This window comes from Pteropus vampyrus, unplaced genomic scaffold, assembly GCF_000151845.1.
Source record: "Pteropus vampyrus isolate Shadow unplaced genomic scaffold, Pvam_2.0 Scaffold94, whole genome shotgun sequence".
Taxonomy (NCBI): domain Eukaryota; kingdom Metazoa; phylum Chordata; class Mammalia; order Chiroptera; family Pteropodidae; genus Pteropus; species Pteropus vampyrus.
This window is the reverse complement of record NW_011888875.1, coordinates 769,052-785,992: the sequence shown is the minus strand read 5'-3', so window position 1 is coordinate 785,992 and position 16,941 is coordinate 769,052. Positions and strand designations below refer to the sequence as shown.

The 16,941-nt window shown below is 39.9% G+C and overlaps 1 protein-coding gene and 1 non-coding gene across 2 annotated transcripts in view; one reads left to right on the top strand and one right to left on the bottom strand.

The window, feature by feature from the left end:
* Positions 1-16,941, top strand: part of FBXL7 (F-box and leucine rich repeat protein 7) — a 367,867-nt gene that overhangs the window by 53,334 nt on the left and 297,592 nt on the right. The gene's annotated exons all lie outside the window — the stretch shown is intronic.
* Positions 2,528-2,646, bottom strand: LOC111742423. Its single transcript, XR_002781308.1, has one exon. It is a non-coding gene; the product is annotated as a 5S ribosomal RNA (ribosomal RNA).

Here is a 16,941-nt window from a genome sequence, read left to right as displayed (position 1 = left end):
ACACACACACACACATATATATACACAAATATATATATACACACACATATGTATATACACAAATATATACATATATGTGTATGTGTATGTATTTTATACGTATTATACTATACATACGTATACAGAGGGAAATTGACTCACATGATTATGGAGGCTGACAGGTTCAAAGACCTGCAGTGGACAAGCTGGAGACCCAAGGGAGCCAATGGTATAGTTCCAGTGAATCCCAGCAGTCTCAAGATCCAGAAAGAGCTGATGTTTCAGTTCAAGTCCAAAAGGCAGCTGGATAGGAGGAGTTCCCTTTTATTTGCAGGAACAGCCTTTTCGTTCTGTTCTGGCCTTCAACTGATTGGACAAGGCCCATCCACATTAGAGAAGGTGGTCTGCTTTATTCAGTCTATTGATTCAAATGTTAATTTCATCCAAAATACTCTCACAGACATATCCAGAATAGTGTTTGACCCAATATCTGGACATCCTGTGACTCAGTCAAATTGACACTTAAGAGTAACCACATTTTGAAAAAGGTTGTTTTTAACAGAAAAACCGAAAAGATGGAGACTTAAGCCCTTTACAGGAATCTGTCTTCGAAAATACACATCTCTTTCATGTCCTAGATTGAAAATAGAGTGAACATGGAGTAAAATGCTTCAGGATGTGGACATTTTTATGTTTTAGCAATAGAAGAGAGTGGGGTCCAGTTCACAACTAATATTATGAGAGGGTTTGGATGGGAATAAGACTTAAACTGAGCAGGTTTCCCAGATCCTGTGCTCCAGTACCTTTTTAAAAAACTTGAGCATAATAAAAATGACCAACCTGCATTTCAATTATAAGCACAGTTGGCAAAAGAGCACTGGCTTCTTTTGTTTTATTTAGGCAGGCCAGTTTTGGAATACCAAACAATAGTTGAGTAATTGTCCCCAAGGATGTCCATAAAGCATTTCATTCAGTTTGGCGAACTGAAGTAACTACCACATGCACAGCACTGAGCTAGATGTGGTTATATGAGACGCGATTCAGAGCAAACACTCAGGGAGAAAAGGGACCTTGGCTTTCTAAATGTGAATATGAATTTGGGGCCTAGACACTAGTTCCAACCCCATAAGCCCCATGTTTTGTATAAGAAGTAAGTTTTTGAAAAATGCATATAATCTCAAATGAATAGATATTACAAGCATTTTTAAAAAAGCAAATGGCTACTTTTTTTGCAGTTCTAGAAACAGAGTCAAATGGCAAGGACTTTTTAATATTGGTGTCCTACAGTATTTCCTGCCTTTGATGACTGGGCTGTAGTGACTTGCCTTTCTCCCGGAAACTTGCAAATCACTTTGGCAATAAATGTTGTATTTAAACATGTAGAAAGGTTGTCAGAGAAGATGTATTGCAGAACCACTTTCTCCCTCAAGTTAGACATTGAGTCACACGGCCACAGTGCTCATGAGTGATGTGCATTTACTGCTGATGTGTTTCGTGTGGTATCGCCATGCTTGCAACGATTTTAACTCTGTTGCACCGCGAGACCACCGGCACACTCAATTTTAACTACTTTAGAAGCTCATCAGCATCACTTTTTGGAACTTCTTTTTTTCTTTTTCTTTTAACGCTATTTTAAGAGCAGTTTCAGGTCACAGCAAAACTAAGAGGATGGTTCTGAGAGATCCCATATATCCTCCGCCCCCACATGAGCACAGCCTCCCCCATTATCATCGTCCCCCACCAGAGAGGGACGTTTGTTACAATTGATGAGCCCACGTTGGCACATCATTACCCAGAGTTCACAGCTTACGTTAGGTTCGCTCTTTGTGTTATATATTCTGTGGGTTTGGGAAAATGTATAATGGCGTGTATCCATAATTACAGTATCATCCAGAGTAGTTTCACTGCCCTAAATGTCCTCTGTCCTCTGTCTATTCATCCCACCCTGTGCCCTAACTTTGGGGACTCTTTTTCCTATGGATAATTAATGACCGCCATACTTTTAGATTTTTTACTTAGTTCATACATTTTATCAATACAAAATAGAAAAAAAAACACTTGTATTTTTCTCCCAAACTGTAGAGTATTTGAAAAGTTTAATATTCTACTGTACAGTTTGGAAGGAAAAAATAACCCCCTTTTTGGTGTTGCTAAAACGTGTGAACTAAGTAGAAATATAACTGGACTGGAAAGAAAGTTAGTGGGTACTGAATGAAATCTTTTCATCTCACACATCAGGAAACAGAGGCCAGGAAAAAAATAGGTGGTTTGCCCAAGTATAAATGAAATATGTCTAAAAATATCTTTTGGTCTATTGAAAAAAAAATCCCAAAGGTTTATTTTTCTTCCCAATAAAACTATATTAATTGAATTAAATTAATTAGGAAATGTGCCTGCATCATAGATCAGCATTCAGTGGCTGTTACTTGTGGATCTGGATGATTTTTTTTTTTTTTTTTTTTAGGCGAGGCAACCCTTGGTTGACCTCACAGATTGCAAGGACCTTGTCAGCTTACAATCCCTTATTTTTTTTAATTTTTATTTTTTATGCCTACAGCACCTGGTCTTCCTAGGTGGTCTCCCATCCAAGTACTAACCAGGCCCGACCCTGCTTAGCTTCCGAGATCACACGGGATCGGGCTTGTTCAGGGTAGCATGACCGTAGACTGAATGATCTTCATTGAGACCCCTTTCCCCTTTTCTTAAGCCTGTCTCTTTCTTGTCAGTAGAGTTGTGATATTCTGCTAAAAACAGAGCATGCAGATCCAAGATAAAGGAATTGACCAGGATCTGCGCCTGTTCAGCCCTGCTCGAGGTCATGGATGGTCCACTTTTTGTTCCAGGCAGTCCCCGTGTGCTTTCCACCTTTCAAAAAACTGTCTTCTAGTGTCAGATTTCAGGGTATGTGTTTTCTGCAGTTCTACTTGCCCGTCAGGCGAGACTTGGGAGACCAGTTGTCCCTCATCTGATTGTAACTACATGGGCTGGTTTCTTTGAAGCTTCTGGTTTATAGCTGTGCCTTAATTTTTATGAAATAAAGCTTTAAAATGTCATTTTTTTTTACCAGCTAAACATCTGTTTTCCACAGGCAGATTCAAGTCCCAAAATGGAATTGAATCATAAAACCTAACCAAGAGTTTGACTCTGCCACTTAAATCAATGGCGCTTTAAAGTTTTTCTTTTTTTCTTTTCAAACAATGCCTTTTAACTAGTAAAATAGAAGCTATGATAAATGCCCTAGCTTGACCATCATTTTTTTAAAAATGTTATACTAGTGGCAATCTAAGTGACTTTGGGAATTTTTCAAGACCTCTTAACCTTGACCCATCAAGTAAGTAAGTAGTCATTGGAAAATGAACAGGTGTAGGATGCCAGAGGATTAAGTTGTTTGCTTTAAAACAGGGAGGTAGAAATAGGGCTAGAGAAAATGATTCGAATCGAATGGCTGTTCCCTTCTACAGATATGTAAATAGTTTATAACAATAAAATGATTTGACCAAGAAATAGACTTTTTTCAGAGGAAGATTTTTCCTTTTCTTTCTTATCACCATTTAGATACATATGAGATGGTTGTGTGGCATTGTTGGGCAGATGACATTTGGGTGAAGTCTCTGTGAGTGGGTGTGGGATCACTCTGGAGCCACCTCGGTGACCTAAAGGAGAGGAAAACTCTGAATCTTTTAGGCGAGGCACCCTCTGTCACTTGTAGATCTATGTCTTCTGATCATTAATGCTTTCTCCCATTGCCATAGGGTTTAGCAGTGCAGTGATGAAGTCAAGGGCCTTCACAGGCCAAGCATATAAGATGGATGAGTAGATCATCTGGAGTGGAGTGGTTCTGACTCTGGCCCCCATCTCCTGTAAGTGCCTCCATCTCCCACTCTGTTACTAGCCCAGAGAATTAGCCTAGGATTGCCAGTAATTTCCAGGTTCCAATTTTCCAAGAGATTCAAGAAATCTGTATTTTTATATGAAAAACCCAACTTACAAAATGTAAAAAGAACTTTAATATTTATTTTAAAAAACACCAAGTGGGCCAAACCAAAAATGTCTGTGACTCACTAGCTTGTGACCTTGGGTGTCAGGGCTCCTCAGTCCATCCAAATGTTTTTAACATTTACTATTGGAGTAAATTTGACACGGTAATTTAATCTTTCTGAGGCTTAGTTTTTACTTTTTAAAGTTGAAATAATAAGCTTGCTTTTGAAAATCATGAGAATAAAATCAGAAAGGGCAAATGGAAACACTTTATAATTGCAAAGTCTTTCAGTGACTTTAGAAGTTACATACAAGGACAAAATACACAGTGACCCCAACTTGTGCCAACTATTTCACAGCTGTATTCCACTAAGCCAAAAGGTGAACCAGCCCCCAATGGGCAGGACTAACGAGCTCTCTGAAATAGCAAACAGAGGCTAGTAGCCAGCACATCTGTTTATTAAGTGTCGTTTCTGATTTTGAAGAAGAAGATTGGTCTAGGTTGTCGTCAGCCAACTTCAGGAGACATGCGTCCTTCGAGTATGGGAATTTGGGGTGATGGCTGCAGTTCTGGGCTTTGATGGGGTGGCAGTGGGCCCCTGTCATGCTGGCCGTATATTGTGAACGTTAACTCAGAAAGCACATGGCTTAAAGGAAGGGTATAGAGTGCTGACATGGAGGCTGGAAACCGGAAACCTGCTATTCCCTTCATTTCCAAGGCCCCTCGATCCAGCCCCAGCCCCGGTGTACTCTAGATCCTATTTTCTACATTTCTACCTTTAGGGAAGACTCTTGATTTGTTTTAACCCAAGTGTACCGACATAAACAGAATTTTTTTGTTAGGGAGGTATCAGGAAGGGATGCAGAGAATATGCCTCACTACGGGTCCTTAAGAAATCTCGGCAGATCCAAAATTCATCAGACACAATTGAGCATTTCCGCTTCCGTACTTGGGCACACCTCTGCCATTTCACTTTTTTTGTTTATAGCAGATGTTTGTCTTCTCTACATAGCTCAGATATTATTTATTTTTCATTTTAAGGCCCTGTGAGCAATATAGCCACTCGATAAATGTTTGCCCCATTGCACAGAGTGACTCTGAACTCTCCATGTCTTCAAGTCTCTGAAGGATGTATAGTGTTTACAAAAGGAGACATATTCTCAATTATTCTAGGTAGAAAGGAGAAATAAGGGGTAACAAAGAAACCTCACGGCAGGAAGATTCAAGGATGGTTTCTCAGTCTTGCCCATATGGTGCTCAACAAGCTCAGAAGAAGAAAAAGATTCCCCCTCCCCTTTTATAAAAAAAAAAAATCAGAATGAATTGGTAGTTTTAGTCTGCTTGGTATAAAGAGAGAAGAGGGCAGTATAATGGGTTTTTTTTGTTGGTGGTGGTTGTTTTTTTGTTGTTGTTGTTTTTTTCTTTTTTGGTGATGGCGATGTTGACTAAAGGGAAAATCCTATAGTGGAATTCAGTCCATACTGTCCAGGAGGGCAGCATTACTGGTCCACTCTGAAATTTTCCTTGTTTCCCCCAGAAACAAGATGGTCTTGTATAAGCAGTGGCTTCTGCCAACATAGCTTCCGACGTTGGAGGCTGACCTGTTCACCTCATCGGATGCCCTGATTCAACCTGTCGGCACTAGTGTGTGAATTCAGTGGCCCCACATCTCTGTAGTTCGTGAATTTAAGCTCGTCCATTTAAATTGATGGTTTATTACGTGTCCTTGATTTACACTAACATAAATGTAGATGAGCATTAGCAAACATTTGTACCACTTCCCTCAACTCCCCCACCAAAGAAAAATAATGGAGCTGGATACTTTAGAGTGATTTTGACATAAAATTGATATAGAGAAATGAGTGTTATCTTTACATTCGATACTTTCCTGAGACAGAACGAAGCCCATAATTTCTTGTAGGAAACTCTTTAAGACCTCTGAATACAATTCATTTTCTCAGAAATTATTTGATAGCTTTTTATTGTCTATGCCTGTCTTTACTATTGTTTCAAAAATATTGCAAATATTTGGCAACTCTTGTAGGTGTAATAACTCTATAATAACATATATCTTTTTCAATTCAGAAACATTTTATGAATGTACAAACTTTGCTATCTCCAGAATGGTTTATTATATAACAGCTTTGGCTTAAAAAATAAACTTTAATGCCTCCAGTGTAAAAGTGCAAATGGATAAAATATGATTTAACAACAGAAGTACTTACTGAGCAGGAACTTACCAGGTTCCATAGAATAATTCAGGCTCAACCTAATATTCTCCAGCATAAAGAGAAGAGTGTTTTCAGGATGAAATAAATGTAAATCTTAGTAGCCTTTGGATAGGTCCTTTATTATTTTATGAAGAAATGTACTGTGATGTAGTAGATACTGTGTTAATATTTTTAGACTATTAAAATTAGATTAAGACTAAAAATAGCCTATGAAAGATTGAAGTAAGCCAGTAAGTTCATTACTTATGCATGTACCGTTCATTTCTACATGAAGAAAGTTTTGTTTGCCCTAAGGTAAAGTTTCACTCTATGTTGGTGTTTAATATTTAATGCTGGGGAGAACGAGAGGGAGGGTCTGACTGTGGGGGTACTTGGAAGCCTGCACTAATTATTGCACTTGGGCTTTCAGCTGGAATGTTCTGGTAGCAGTCAACCTCAGGTCATTTGCTTTAAATAAAATCCTAGGGCTTTTTGGTGTGGGAATTGGAATGGTGCAAAGTAAAAAACAGAAGACAACATAAAAATGAAATAAATGGATTGGGATCAGTATGGGTACTAAACTAGTTGCTTTTATTTCTTAGTGATCGAGGTGTGAGATCTTTGCAGTCATCTTTGATTCTTTCCTTTTAAATTTAGCACATCTGCATTAGAAGGCCTCTTGGATCTGTTCCCTATCTCCTGTACACTCTTTCCTATATATTTTTGTGCCTTCCAGCCCTGTACTGGGATGATTTAGTGGTAAGGTTGATGGGAAACAAGTACGCATCAAATACTTTGGTCCAATTTATGTCAACCAAATGTAGACTTGCATTCAGGTCAAGTGCTTTAAAAGGAAATGTGTGTGTACTGTCAGAGCCTGTGACAGCGCAAAGAGGAAGTGATGGTTTTATTGAGATCTGAGGGATAGGTAAGAGTTTAATAGTCCGAACAGAGAGACCAAGCTCTTAGCTGATGGAACCACGCGTGCAGTGGCTCTGTGGCTGGAGCAAGCATGGCACACGTATGGGACTGAAATCATCGGTGGCCAGTTTGGGATGATAGTCAGGCCTTGCTGGGGAATTTTGCACGTATCATAAGATCAGTGGGAAGTCATTTAAGGATTGTAAGCGAAGTGCCGATGGGGTTGGTTTTGAATTTGAAGTGGTGACCCTATGTTGGCAACAAGGAGGCAAGAGTGGATTTGGGTCAGTTGGCCAAGACTGTTACGGAAACAGTCAAGTGAAGGAAGGTGGCAGGTTGGGCTAAGAAGGTGCGACCTGGTAGAGGGGGAGAGAACAGGAGGAATCTGAGAGACAGACACAGAGTAAAAGCCACAGGACCTGGTGGAGGTTGGGTATAGGGCTGAAGGAGGCAGCATTAAGAATGACTGGCCTGTGTGACTAGATAGAATGCGGTACCGTTTCCTGAGAAAATGGGCACTGGGCTCTGTGAAGAAAATCATGAGTTCAATTTTGGACATGGTGAGTTTGAGGTTACTTCAGCACATCTAAGGGAGGATGCTAAATCGGCAGTTGGTGCTACCATGTGAGTGGGAGGTGAGGTCTAGGTAGAGGATTTTCAAACTATGTGCATTCAGACGAAAACTGAATTATGCAAACATGAGATCACCCAGGGAAACAAATTACAGTATGAAGACTACAAGGGCTAGCCTTGACCCTTCAGGGAATCGAATGCACTCGATGAGCCTGAAAAGTCAACCAAGAGAGTTCCCATGGAAACCAAGGGAATCTTATGCTTCAGTGTAGGCTTATTGCTTTAGACATTGAACTCAACCTCCTGCCTTCATCTCTACCTCTGGACCCTCTGTTGTTAGAGCTTTTGGAAGATTAATTTTTTGAAATGCGGTTTTACTTTTTTTCTGAAAAATATTCAGAGGCTCTCTATTCTCTGCAAAGTTTTACACCATCCAGGGGCTGGTTTTCACCTTCCTTTCCCTCTCCCTGCCCTTCTTACACCTTACGAATGAAGGGAATTAAATGACTTGCTTTTTAAAAATCTTTAAAGATTTTTTTGCTGTTATATACCCTTCATCTTCCATCATGGTGGTTTTTCTCTTGCAATTTCTTCAACTAGAAATGCCATCTCCACCCATCTTCTGTCTGTGTCCAGGTTCCCGCCAACCTTCGGGGTCTAGCTCAAAGGCATTAGGAATTGTGCAGGAGTCCAGATGTTATGGAATTGGCCTGGGTGCAAGCCTGGCCATTGGTAATTTGAAGAAGCTCTCCCACGTGATTTGCGTATACAGCCAGGTATGAGAATGACTAGTCTCTACATGTCTTAGATCGCAACAGGTCTCTCGACTCCCTAAGATGGCAGGATGCAATTCTCTTTTATCTTTGTCTCTCATGATTTGAATCACGGTAGATGTCCAATACGTATTTATTGAATGAATTGATAATCTATCCTTTAAAAAACATGAGATATCTTGCAAGTCTTTCTTCCAGAATTTCCTGGATCTTTTAGTTTCCTGATCATTTTTGGCGATGTTTTTCTTCTCTTTTCCTTTCTATTGGTTTCTAAAGATTTTATGTCATCTAGACGTGTCAAATACGCTCTGCTTATACAGGAAGCTCTGTCAAATCTCAGTGTCCAAGTAGAAAATGTCACTCTCAGAAAAGGCAGTGTTTCAGAGTTCAGAGACGGTGTCAGGTTTACCCCCTTGGTGTTGGCTCAGACACTCCCTCATCGTGGGCTCACTCAAGCACCTTGGACAGAGATAGGCCAATTCCATCTATGACCATGCAGTAATTGAAAGCTACCCGGCTTGTATGGGGTTTACCTTGTCATCATTGGCTTAGAATAGTAGTTTTCAATGGGGGGCAGTTTTGCTCCCCACGCGACACTTGACTCTCTGGAGACATGTTTGGTTGTCACAAATCGAAGAGGGTGCTGCTGACATCTAGTTGGTACAAGACAGGGAGGGTGCTGAATATCCTGCAATGCAGAGGACAGCCTCTCAAAACAGAATTATGTGGTTGATATAAAAGTGGTATGATGCCAGGATTGAGGAACCCTGGATTAGCAAAAGCTGCCTCTAAAAAGATCAACGTTGAGTTTCTCTCAGCCTGAGTTACGGAGTATGCAAGGCTTGCCTCTAACTTATTCTGACATGGAGATGTGTTTTCATCTAAGCTTACCTCCTGTCGTGCATTTATTTATGTGCTTTTATTGTTTGTGCATGTGTGCTTTGTCTTTTCCTTGAAATATGAAATAAATTTGGAATCTGATTCTTGGATCATCCACACAAGGGAATTGAAAATTGCACGAAACAGGATTATCTTCTTGGTGTTTTCTTGATTCTTTTCAGTTATAATAGCTTTCTTTTTTAGTGATCAGAAAAGACATATCCTTTTGTATTAAAGGAACAAATGGTTGGCCTTATTATTTTAGATTAGACGTTTCTTTCTTGGTGGCTTTATATTTTAAGTCTGTGATAATAGGTGAATATAACTCTACTTTAAAATACAGTTTTTCTTTCTTTGTCCTCAGTATTTGGACTGCTTAGCAGAACATTTCATTTCCTATGAAAAATGGCTGGTAACTGTAGTTATCTTTTTCATATATACTTCAATTATTTTCAAGCCGGCATGCAGTAATATAAGTTGAATGAAATGTATTAAGTGTTTGTTTATGTCTCTTGGGAAATATGGTGTAATCCCTAGCTACTTATTCCTTTTTTGTTTTGCGCACACAATATGCCTGTCTCATTGCTCACTAGTCTAGGGGAGCAAAGAGCTGCAGTTTTCTGCAAAAGGACAACAAGAGACCTATAAACTTAGAGTTAAATTATTGGCAACTCACATTCCTGGTGCTGGACCATACATCCTCCATTCCCGGCTTCAGTCTGCACTGTGATGTTTTGCATTTGATTTATATTTTAAATGGGAACTGGGTTTAGTGGTACATTAAATAATGTCAAAAATAATGTTTGTCAGAAAAATTCTTAATATTGTATCTTTTTGAGGCTTCAGACTGGGTTTATAGCTCACCGCTTTCGTGGCAGTATGAAAGATAACTTCTGAAACGTACCTTTCATAGAGAATGGTAACATTTAAATTGTAGACTTTATAAATGAGCAAGAAGCTATATCTTTGGGCTTAAACATAATATTTATGTTGTTGGTGCCCAGTGTAAGGCAAAATTCACCAGGAAGAGAACAGTTGATGTAGAGTTTTTGCTTAACAGCTGGTGTGGATCACTGACATTTAAGATACTTTTAAGAAGATTGATATATATTTTTTTTGTCCGTAATAACTTGTTGGAACCATAAAGTTTAGATGAGGTAGCTTGCTGTCTGAGGTTTGGGCCGTCATTTCAAAAAATCATTCCCAAATGTTTATACATCTCATTACAACAGTCATCACAATCTTTCTGATACTCTGATTATCTGTTTGTCTGTCTCTTCTATTATTTTGCAATCGCTCTCAGGGCAGGAGACTTCCTGATCGTCTTTGTATCTTGGGCATTCCTGGTGTGAATGGAGCAAATATTCAACTATTTTTTTTTTTAAAAGCGTAAGTTGAATTGATTTGAAAGAAAACAGTATCAGTTCTTTTACCATAAAAGTTTTATTAGATATAGACTCCAAAGTTATGAGCTTTTATGTAAACATGTTTTGAGAAGCAGCCTTGTTGACAGCGCCTCCTAAGAGACTCGCCTCGTTTTAATCTGCCCACTGTGACACTACTTCCGACAACGTGGTTCATGCTCTCTGGTCCGGTAACCAGCCTCATCTCTTTCCAAGACCCTCTGGCGTAACATGGTGGTTTCAGATGACATCATCTCATGTGACATTAATCGCCTATGTCGCAGTACCCGGGTTCTTTGGAAGACTGGCTTCCGTCATCCTCAGTGGCGCGAGGGCACTTATTTCTTCACCCTGGTGTGTGTGAGCTCCTGTGGCCATCACTTACCTTCTCAAGAAAGTTAGGTAATATGGAAAACACCTGTTGAACACGTGACTGAGAGTAACCGGTTCTCCATCAGCACACTACACTGCACCTTCATCCACGAAGACTTCTGAATGACATAGAATCCTTTTCAAATAAATTAGTTTCTAGTTGTTTTTGTTTTTGTCCTGATTCCTGTAACGAAACATTAATATTAACACATAGAACATTGTGTATGTTTGTATGTGTGTTTATGTATTGTAGTTAAGTAGTTAGAGGTGTTGATCTGTAAATATGCCCTTTGGTGAAACGTAGGTTTTAAAGTAAGAAAAAAGAAGCTAGAAGTTAGGGCTAATTATTTCACAGATACTATCTGCTGTGTTTTAGCCACTACATGTCTGCAAGGAACTCTGCCTTAGTGCTTTAATCTGTGGTCACGTTTAGTCCAAACCCCATGAATCATAAAAACAATTATGGGTCATTGAGGTTGATTTCCCTGTCTCCTTTCTATAATTATCCCCTTACGAGCATGTTTGTTTCGAAGCGATCATTGCACACTGCAGATTGACATGGTGCTGTTTTTCCACAGCACCTGTGGTTTTTGTCCGTTGGGTTCTGATTCCTTGTTTATGGGATGCGTGATCCTGGATGTGACTCAGGAACACGGGCTATGCAGGTGTTTCCCTTGGCTGATAGGAATGCTGTAGCTTGTCAGGAGAAATACAAATGTTAACTGGCCATCACCCATAACATAAAACACTTCTTTATTATACTGGGAAAGTGCCTAGAGCTATTCTTGTGAGAATAGAGAAATTTGTGAAACTTTCTGCCAAAAAAAAAAAAAAAATCCATATATAAAACAGAGAAGTAGAGAACAGCATATGGAGAGTGTTTTGAAATAACTAATGAATTTCTTGAGACAAGACACAACAGTGCATTGAAGATAATTCCCTTCGAGCAATGATTAGGCTGTGGATCCCAGTAGGCAGAGACTTGATCTCAAAGAAAAACAGTGTTGTTCATAGCATGATACCAGATATCAAATGGACATCAGTGAGTCTGAGTAATTGGCCTTTCAGGTGGTTTTGTGTAAGCCCAGTGCATTTGGAACTTCTGATTCTTCTTAGTAAAATCTAAACAAACTAACCCATAGCTGTAGCCTCAGATGTCATTCTGGAAAGTGTGGAGTGCACGAAATGCACTAAGCGTATCACCCAGTATTTTTAGCATTGGACCCCTCATAAGATTTTCATACTCCCCATGATGGTTTAAGAGATCCAAAGTACTTTCATAATGTAAGCAGGAAATAGCACAATCACCATAGATATAAGAAAATTGATAAAAGTCCAGTTCAGTATGAAGCAAACACAGGTGCACTAATTCTACAAAATAAATATGTTCAACTTTTCTTCTCATCCTATTCCCCTCCAAAGAGAGCGTTTTAAAGCGTCGATGGTTATATTAATTTGAGATGGAATGCTTTGGGCTGGGCTCAATGTTTGCATACGATTTTGTCTTATATGACTTAGAACATCTTGATGGAAAGTAAATTATTTAGCTGTTTTATTCGTTTCCTGTTTCTAAGTGAGTCTACATGTTAGTTATCAAATAGCATGTGGAGATGGACAGCTTTTGGCAAAAGTGCCTTCTTTTTAGAAGTCAGTGTATTCGTTTGGTGTGATTAAACAGGGTCACATTCTTTGGCATTTTTGTCTTTTCTGATTTCCAGGTTTTAATGTCTTTGGGCTTATACGACCCTACCTGCATGGGAGAGATTCACAGTATGAGAGAGGAAAGCAGTAATTTTTCTCACCCTTCATGAGAACAGACAGGAAGAGGTTTTATACCTCATTACTTGTGTGTAACCACATTGAAGACTTACTCTCAAGCAGTGTTTGGCCATAAGCAGTGTGGGAAGTAGCTGTCTTCAGGGGAAGTTGAATATATTACTGTTGGACTCTGAATAATTGACACCCTAGAGGGACGTAGAACCCCGGGATGCTGCTTCTCCCACAGGCCATAATTCGTTCATTAGTGTGTGGCTCTAGAATATAGCCTATAATTACTTATCTAGAAAAACAATATTCAAAGAGAGAGAATGGAATTTATAAAACACAGATGCTTCCCTAGGCTAAACAAAATTGGTTTACCAAAGTGCAACGAATCGTATTGCAAAATAAAGCAATTCTAGCCTCTTTATTATGTCACAGCATGTTCCTGTTACTATAGCTGCATAACAAATCACCTTAAAACTCAGTGGCTTAAAACAACAGCCATCATCTTATGACCTCTTTCAGTTTTCGTGGGTCAGGAATTTGGGAAGTTCTAGGCTGAGTGGTGCTGGGGCCAAGCAGTGGCTGAAGCTGGAACACCAAGGCTGGAATAATTCTGGATGGGGCTGGTCTCTTCTCTCTCTCTCTCTCTTCCCACCCCTCTTTCATCTCAAGGCCTCCTCTCCTTGTGGTCTTTCTATCCAGACTATTTTGGACTTCCTCATAAAATGGCCATCTGAGGGCAGTCAGTCTGCTTACATGGCAGAAAAAGTTTTCAAAAGCTGTTTATATCAGTGAATACAGTGGAGGCAGCATTACCTTTTATGAGTTAGTGTCAGAGGTCATACAGTGTCACTTCCTGCCTGGATTCAAGAGGAGGGAAGTTAGACTCTGTGTCTAAATGGGGTCATGGCAGGCCTAGAGGGCATGTGGAATAGAAAATAATGGGTGGTCATCTTTGGGAAAATACAGTCTGCCACATTTTGTTTTATACTTAAAAACAGGATTTTAGTCTCTGTTCCTGGATAAGCAAACAGAAGCCATCTTTTTGATCTTCGAACAAGTCTTGGAATTATTTAACTCCTTCTTTATTTTGTAACAGGCAGATGCCCAGGCCAGGCCTACTTGGGGGAAAATGTTGAAGGTGCCATGAGCATAACCCTTAGGGTCGGGGGGTATTGGAGGTACCAGAATGGGAAGGGGAGGTGATGATGCTGAGAAATCTCAGGAACCGCCCTTCCTGTGTATTTTCTTGAGACCATGAAGAGTCTCCTGGCTGCTCATAGTTGATCTCAGGTGTCCAGATGAGCAGTCATGGGCCTGAGAGAAGGTCTCAGTGACACTTAAGGATGCAGCAGTGTATTTTAGTGCATGACTAGAAGGAGAAAGAGCAGACAGGAAGTCAGAATCCTCCGGCAGCCCTGCTCTGAGCTGGCAAGGTGACCCAGCGAAGACATCACTCTAGATCCCAGATTATGAGTAATGCCAACCACTAGTCATGGCTGAACACCCACAGCACCCACAGACAGTTGCCCCTGGCTGATGGGCAGAGCACACTTGCTTCCCCACGTATAACCAAGGTCACAATTCTTATAAACTAACTCATTGCAAATTAGCCATTTACCTACCATGAGGATGCATGAGGGACCTAAGGCACAAACAGCAAGCTGATACCCATGCCCCACCCTCCAGCATCCCTACCCCGCCTCCCCCAGACACACCAGGTAGTGGTGCCGATGGCCAAGTTGGTGGACCCACCAGTTTTCCTCCCTGCCATGTCCAGGATGCTGCGTTCAGAGGAAACAACCTCTAGGGCTTGTCAGGAACCATAGGAATGGGGGGGGGAGGGCGGTAAAAATGGAGCTATTTTTGCCAGATTTGTGGGACCTTGTCTCCCTGTTGTGGAAATTTCTTCCAGAGTTAAAACGCATAGGCCTACTCAAGAGGCTATTCTTTTGCTGATGAAAGATCTCAGACTCTGGCCTTATAAATTAGACTCTTGTGCCTGTTTGCCTTCCTCATTCCCTCCCTGCCTCTGTTTAAGGACTTGTGTGAGCATTTGTGGGTGTGGTACACTTGTGTGTGAATTTGTGGGGCAGGAATAAGGGATGAGGGGTAGGAAAACAAAACTCACTGTTCCTGTCAGATATCCAGTTTCCTCCCAGAAGTCCTAATTCCACAATCCAGACATAATCCCTCTGAACACGGGCTCGCTCTGACCTCACTCCGTGCACTAAAATATATTCCAGATAGACGAAAGATTGAAATGCATAAGCCGAACATCGAAAAGGTACTGGAAGAATGTAAGCATAAATCTTTTTCTATTTTGGGTTACAGAAATCTAATTTCATGATATTGGGATATACAGAAAGTATACAGGTCATGATGAATTTGATCTTCTGTGTTCTATGTAGGAAGAAAAGGAAAGAGAACTCTATATTTATACAAAAGTTCTACGTGGGCGTCACTCCATACGTGAGATCTGATGCCACACGCGCTATTCCGTAACCTCGTTTCATTCCACTGTGTCGTAGACATATTTCTGTGTCAATAAACGCTTCAGATTTTAATGTTTGTATAATTTTCCTTTGGATGGAAGTGATAGATTACTTCACCAGCTCTGTATTCTCACTTTTGCAGTAACATAAATGATTAGATAAATAGCCTTGGCTATAAACCTTTCGAACTTGTGCAGTTTCTTAGGCTACATTCTGAGAAGTCTCAGTGGGGCAAAGGCTCTGCTTATTTTAAATGTCGATACATATCGTCAAATTGTCCTCAGCTGTGGACCTGCTGTCGCTCTTCCTGAGTGCTGCACTGTTGTGTCTCCACGCCCCCCTAATGTGGTTTCATCCATCGTTTCAAATCTTTTATAGTCTCACTAAGATGCACACATGCCTCTTATTTTCATGTTTGTTTTTGTTAGTACCACAGAGATAGAACATTTCACCTGTTCACTGACCACTTCTATGGTTTCTTTGATAAATAGCCTGATCATGTCCTTTGCTCGGTTTTATGTGGGTGCTTTTATTCTCCAGTATTAAGTAGTAACTGTTCTTTGTTCATAGAATGTGGTATTAATATTTTCGGTAGGTTTTTAAAAAACTCGTTCAAATTTCCATATGGTAGTTTTTGGGTGATTTTATTTATTTTTCCTATTTCATTCCTTCTTCTATGTGCTTAATTCTGAGTATTTCTCTCTTTCTCTCTCTTTTTTTTTTTTTACCACATGGAAGTTTTGCTTTATTATTAGGTCACATTTATGTATCATTTCTATGCGATTTAAGCTTCTCCTAATATGATTAAACAAAATTCTCTGATTCAGAGTAGAGAAACTTTCACTCTATGTAATTCCAGTACCCCTTCTATTTTCACTGTATGCATTTTAATGATTAATTTATCTGAAATATATTTCAGTGAAAGGAGTAAGGTCAGCCTTATTTTTTTTTTAATTGCTGACCACTTGTCCCAAAATGTTTATTGAAGCATTCATCCTTCCTCCTATTGATTTGAAGTGCCATTCTTACAATGGTCTATAATTTCATGTAACTCGAGTTTAGTTTTAGCACGTGGGTCTTTCTCATTGCTTTTGGGACAAAGACCTCTGAACATGCCCGAATTTTGCATGGTCTTCCTTGTGCCCACACCCTGTCACTGCCTTCTTGCGCCTCAGCATGTGGTCTTATTTAGCTCTGGGACACATCGTGCACCTCGCTTGGGGGCCTTCGGGCAGGTTGTTGCTCCTGCATGACACTCTCTCTGTACCCAAATTCCTCTTTAGCCTTCAGCCTATGTCTTAATTATCGAGGGAAGTCTCTTTTGACTCCCAATCTTAGCTTTTTTTACACTGTCACAGAACTACATTCATTTTTTTTTATAATTATACATTTTTATAAGTGTGATAATTTTTTTAGCACTTCCCTTCCTCAGTAAGCTGGAAATTCTATTTTCCAATGTAAAATCAGGTATTAGCCTCATTTTGTTTATAATTATATCCCCATCACCAGCCACATAATTGCATTTAATAGCTATATCTTAAATGCCAAGTGAATATTTGAATAGATGGATAGACAGTCTCCCTACCACTTTTC